At 56.1% G+C, this 6,221-nt stretch overlaps 1 protein-coding gene across 5 annotated transcripts in view; it reads right to left on the bottom strand.

The window, feature by feature from the left end:
* Positions 1 to 5,866, bottom strand: part of FGFR1 (fibroblast growth factor receptor 1) — a 47,525-nt gene extending 41,659 nt beyond the window's left edge. For 2 of the 5 annotated variants that reach the window (XM_057537200.1, XM_057537199.1), the window contains exon 1: positions 3,879 to 3,949. The gene's annotated coding sequence lies outside the window, so the exon portion shown is untranslated. Of the gene's footprint in view, positions 1 to 3,878; positions 3,951 to 5,729 lie in introns of those variants that run through there. The other 3 variants (XM_057537201.1, XM_028165500.2, XM_028165501.2) reach the window with 3 other exon arrangements.
* Between the last annotated feature and the right edge of the window lie 355 nt (positions 5,867 to 6,221).

Below are 6,221 nucleotides of genomic sequence, written 5' to 3' on the forward strand. Positions count from 1 at the left end.
CTCCTCCCGCCCTGGGCCTTGAGCCCCACATCTGTAAAACAAAGGATGTTCAGAAAACCCAGCCCCCCGGCCCCCAGGCACCCACTCCTGGAATGAGAAGGGGTAAGCGGGTACACAACCTATTGTGGAAAACACAGTGACACGAACTAGTCCCCAGACTACCTGGGACCCTAGGGACTGCCACCTCCCCCTTCACCTCACCTTCTTCCCATTCTACTCATTAATGAATTCTTTAAGTCTCTTAGGAACAGTCTCCTTCCTCCACTGCTTGACAGATGTGACCTGTAGCCCTGCAGGTGCACACAGCAGCCGGCCCCTCAGCCTCTCCCCATCAGTCACGTCTCCTGGGACTGGCAGCCCAGCTCCTGCTCTGGGTGCAGAGGTCCTCACTGGGGAATGAGAAGAGTTGGGGGGACACACGCCATCTCACTTATCCCAGTTGTCATCAGAGGGAGCTAAAATAGTTGCCTTGCCTACACCACAGGAGGTTACGAGCTTCAAATGGGGGGCATGGGTGAAAGTATCTGCTCTCTCCTCTCGAAAGCCCTAATCAAATGTAAGGAATTACATATAAACATTGTGCTTTGAGTCACTTCTTGATAGCAATCTCAGGAGACTTTGGTAATTGGCAACCGGAGGACATGAACTTCCTGCCTTTGCAAAGGCATTTCTCACCATCCATCTTTACAAACCCCACACTCTAGACCTAGCTGTCCCATTCGGTGGCCCCTCGTGGCTATGGGGCACTTGAAATGTGGCCAGTGCGAGGCAGGATGTGCTAGAAATGAAAACTACATACAAGAATGTGGAGCCTGCCTTTCAATTATTTTTTCAAACTGATTACATGTTCAAAAGATAATATTCCACATATATTGGGCTACATCAAATAATTATAAAAACTGAAACAAACGAATTAAGTTAAATGAATTTCACCTGTTCCCTTTTTCTTAATTTCAAACGTGGCTACTGGAAAAATCTGAGATTCCATGTGGCCTGTGTTACATTGTAGGGGACAGGACAGCTCTGGGCAACCTCCGTGCCCTGCCAAGCCTTCCTTCTTTGCCCTTCCTCTGTCTTCAGCGGGCTCTCTCATTCGCCAAGCCCCACCTCAAAAAGCCACGTCCTCTTCTACAAGTCTTTCTTGGGCCTTGGGAGGATCCTCTGAATTTCCAAAAACACCATAGGGTCTCAAGCTCCTTAAGAGCAGGGTCTATACCCAATCAACCTTTGTCAGTGACCTTAGCACCTAACACCTACACAGCAGATGCTGGTACATTTGGGAACTGGATGCGTAAATGAATGAAACAAAGAGAGGCCGGTAGAAAAGAAACTGACAGAGCCACGCTTGCAGAGGAGAGGTTGACAATGCCAGAGGAAATCATCCAGCACTCCTTGTTAGCCAGCCAAACTCGATTTCAAAGCATACCAACCCGGACATTTTCTAAACATCTTGATTCCTCCGACTTGAGGAAGTGACGCCAAAACTTTAATCCCTTTAGAGGGGAGTAAGACTTCTTAACAGAAATGGTGGCTTTCCCCAAAAGTGAGCAACAATGAGCAACCCTACTCATTGGTGAGAGTGGCAGGACAAGTTCTTAATAAACATCTGAAAAAAGACATGCAGCTCAGCTCACGAAATTGTACCCGCTCCAAGAGAAATGCTAATTTAAAAGTTTTTAGTCTCTGTCAAAAGGAGTGCCCAAATGTCCTTGGGAGTGCGGTATGTAAAAAGTGAGTAGTAATCAGAGAAACCCTAACTGCTCCACGGTAATCTAGGCAGCCTTGCTACTGAAGACAGGATGGGCTTGTGGACCATCACATGCTTGGAGGGGTTCACCCAGGTGAGGGCTATTTACTTGGAGCCCAAACATGGCTTTTTTAATTGCAAGTGGAATGGCGATGAGGAGAGAATTTCTAAGGGAGATGCAACCTTAGGGAGATAAGCAACTCTCCTAGCCCACGTCTGGTTTTTAATCCTCTCAGGAAACCCCAGAATCTTCTCTGAAGTTCTGCATCTGGACTCCCACCAGCCCCGGGTTCACTGAGACCTTGCACAAAGCTCTCGGGATGACAAATGCAAGACGTATTTCCCAAGAGGAAATTCAGCTCCTCTCAAGTGATGTGAGGCCCTTTCAGAGCAAGATGTTTGGATCCCTTCTCTCTACCTTCTTTTCCTTCAGCAGCAACAGGCTCAAACCTTCCCAGGAAGCTCTTAACTAACAGCCATTTTGATGAGACAGATTAAAAAATGGAGGCCCGGGCTTCCCTGGTGGCGCAGTGGTTAAGAATCCACCTGCCAATGCAGGGGACACGGGTTCGAGCCCTGGTCTGGGAAGATCCCACATGCCGCGGAGCAGCTGGGCCCGTGAGCCACAATTACTGAGCCTGCGCGTCTGGAGCCTGTGCTCCGCAACAAGAGAGGCCGCGATAGTGAGAGGCCCGCGCACCGCGATGAAGAGTGGCCCCCACTTGCCACAACTGGAGAAAGCCCTCGCACAGAAACGAAGACCGAACACAGCCATAAATAAATAAATAAATAAAATTTAAAAAAAAAAAAAAAAAATGGAGGCCCGAAGGAAGCATTCAGAGGCTGCTAAAAGCCCAGGCTCACAGGAGCAAATCTCCTGTTTTAGGAGTCTTGTTCCAGGTCAACACCCAAAAGCAAACAAAGCAAAATCTCATGGACTTTTCTAGGTCTCCGTGGCTGGAGTCTACCTAACTCGATGCTCACCTCAGTTCTCCTAGCCTCCGGAGTCCACCAGGAACAGAGCTGGGCCAGGCTTAGGGATGCCTGGAGATGCTGTGACCCTCTCCCTCAAGGGGGGTGGGGTCATAGCATCCACCACGCTCCTTCTCCATGTCTTCCCGTGCTTCTGCTTCACTTGCTCTTCTAAGGGTGCCTAACGGAACTTTCTCACATCCTCCATGGCCAGGAGCCAAGGAAAAGAAGCACCCAAGACTGTCTACTCTGGAGCCAAAGGAAGAGGTGCCCACTCTGGCCCAAATCCCATTTGTGAAAATGCCTCCAAAATGCGCATTTCTACGGGCTTGGTCAAAGTAGACAGTGAGAGCACACTATCCAAGTGACTTTCCACCCGGATGGCCCTCGTTAAAAAGCTGACACTCAGCTATGACTAAGAGTAAGTGCAACAGACGTTTCAAGGAGCTCGTCACCGATGCGGTACACAGCCATCCCAGCTGGAGCCAAGCCCCCAGCAGCCTCCCTGTCCCCAGACACCCTGCGCTCCTCCGGGGGTCAGCAGTAGCCCTGGAGCTTCTCCCAACCAACTGGGGGGAAATATGTAAACAAGTCATTAGGGAGGTAGGCTATCGGGACCGATGGTCGGTAAGGTCGCTGGGTCCTCTGCAAGGGCTCTTGCTCGGTCACTCACTCGAAGGAAGGGCTATGACCCAGGCTTGGGGGTAATCAGCCAGACAGAGGCATGTCCCACGGGGCCCTGCTACTTAGCTCTTAAACAAGCCTCAGAGAGGAAACCAGGAGCCCGGGCCAACAGGGGAAAATGGCCACTTTCTGCTCAACAGTCTCAAGGCTAAAATTCTACAATTTAGATGGTATTCCAAAAAAAGCTCTGGGCCGGAGGTGCAAAGGGCAGGACACATCTGCAGAGGAAACAGTCACCTTAATTACCATGTCTAGAGAAAGTGCGATTTCATTACAGCCTCCCAACTACTGCCCAAAGGAGGAAACCAGAGAAGTGTTTTCAATTTGAAAGAGGCTGGAAAGGAGAGGGTGAGAGACCAACTCTCCCCACCCTCCTGCAACTTTGGAACCAGAAAGTGCTTTCCTACCTCAGAGGTTAGAACCAGAAAAAACCCTCCACAATCCAATCCCTTTCAAACCTGCAGCCGGTACTGACTTGGTAAAACGTCCCACTTTCGTCTCCGGGAGCTGCCGCCCAAAGAACTCCTTAAAAACACCCAGGGAGCGACAGCCCGGGGCCTCCCTCCCACGCCCGGGCCGCTGCGCCCCGGGCTCGCTCCAGGGAGGGTGGAAAAGGGACGCGTGACGCCACCGCCGGGCGGCCCGAGACCCGGCGGCGGGCTCCGAACAGGGTCAGACGCTCCCGCTCCTCCAGCTGTAACTGAAGGGAGGAGACTGCAATGCTTTGGTTCCAGAAACTTCCATCAGGGCCAGTTCTGGGTCAGACCACCTCTGACCACCTCTAGCAGATGAGATGGGCCACCCCCGAAAACTTGGCCCCCTCTCCTACGATGCTTCTTTTCCGCACGAGTCAGAAAGCACCACCTCCATATCAGATCCTAAATAACTTGGCATCCAGGGTAACTTCTCTTCTCCTCAAATCCCAACGCCTCGTCCCCAAGTCTTAAGAAATCTTAAAGAGCGAGGTGGTAAGGCCAAGTTGAAGAATCCCAGTTTTAATCTGGGGGAGGGGGGAGGGAGGAAGAGGGATGTCCTTGTGACTGCGGTGTACCCGTGTGGGGTGAAACGGAACCAGATGCGGCGGCTACATCTGGAAAATGGGGGCGGGGGGGAGTGCTGGGGGAGAAAGACACCGCAGAAACTTTGAAAAGGGCTAAGGCTTCTGGGCCCAGAAAGGAGAAGCAGGCTTCACGGCTCCCCGTCGCCCTCCCCACCCCGCCCCCCGCCCAAAGGCGTCTGGCTGCCTTCATAGGCTATGAGTTAAATGAACTCCAACTACAAAGTCAATAAATTCCTCTGCAAATGAGCGTTCTAGGCCCTCTTCTCCTAACCCCAAACATAACGGGAAAGCGGAGCGGGGGCAGAGGGTTCTGGGCCCGAGAAGCAACCTGCCTCGCAGCCGAGTGAACCGCACGGGACAAAACCCTCATCCCTTCCCCCACGTCCTCGAACCAGATTGGAACTGAACATTCCCCTCCCCCCCGACCCCATAATGGGGCTTAACATCACCCGCTGGGCGCCCTCCCCTTCCCCAAACTTCCGATCCTTTCAGAGATGGACTAAGTCGAAGATAAGCGCCTCTGGAAAAGGGAATTCCTTTCTCGCTCTCCGCTAAAGCAGATTCAGCCATTTGGTGACGACACCCCCTTAAAACCTATTCGAAGAGAATCTAACCTACCCCTCCACTTCCTTCCCCCTTCAGGCCCCCAGCTGCTCACCCACCCGCAACCGCGACCCCAGACCTTCCCGGAGGTGGAAAAGGACTTAGAAAGACCCTGGATTTTTAGCGCGCCACCCAAAGCTACCTGCTGGATTGGGGTGAGTCCCCACGGGTGGACGAAAAGGAGATGGAGTGGAATGCAGCGCGCGCGCGCGCGCACACACACACACACACACACACACACACACACACACACCCCACCTCGCTGCCCACTCCCGCCCGCCTCCCCAGTCCCAGGAAACCGAGGGCCGCCGCCGCCTCGGCCCCGGCCCTGTCCCTCCCCGGACTCACCGCCGAGCCGCCGCCGCCTCGCCACCTCCCCAGCGCGAGTTGGCGGAAAAGTTGGGCGGCTGGCGGATCGGCGGGACCGGCTCGGGGAGGGGGCGCAGGAGGCGACGCGAGTGGAGGGAAGGGAGGGGAGACAAAAGGGGGGCGCCGAGCGCTGGGGAGGGAGCCGGGGGTGGAGGGGGGCGGGTAACGAGTGGAGGGAGGCGCCGGACCCGACTGGGTTGCGGCCGGGGAGAGCGCGCAGCCGGGAGGCTCCAGCGCCGGGGGCCGCTCAGGACGCGGAGCCCGCCCCGGATCCGGGGGCGCCGCGGCTCTTACCTCACTCGGCGCTGCGGTTCCGCCTCTGGAGGGTCCGCCGTGGCTTGTGCGGGCGGGCGGGCGCCCGCGTCCCCGGCTCCGGCCCGCCGCCCCCGGGCTCCGCTCGGGTCCTGGCGGGGCCGCGAGAGCCCCACGGCCGGCGCTCGACTCCCAGTGGCGCTCGGAGCTCGGCGCCTCCGGCCCGGGCGGGAACAATGGAGCCGAAGCTGGTGCCCCGGAGGCGGGGCGGGGGGAGGGCTCCGGTCCGCCGCCCGGGATCTCCAGACCCCGTGGCCCCCCTCTCCAGCACCGGGCGGCGGCCCTCACGCTTCTGGCAGCCCGGGCTCCATAGCCCTGCGGGGGCCCCGGCGCCGCGGCGTGCCCGACTGCCGCACTGGTCCCCTGCGCCCCGCGGGGCGCCCCTCGGACCAGAGAAAAGTCCTCGGGCTCCGCCGCTCTTCCAGCTGCGGCGCGCACTGGCGGCCGGGGAAGGCGAGGTCGCCGCAATGCGCT

The sequence above is a fragment of the Balaenoptera acutorostrata genome, chromosome 21 (assembly GCF_949987535.1).
Source record: "Balaenoptera acutorostrata chromosome 21, mBalAcu1.1, whole genome shotgun sequence".
NCBI lineage: Eukaryota > Metazoa > Chordata > Mammalia > Artiodactyla > Balaenopteridae > Balaenoptera > Balaenoptera acutorostrata.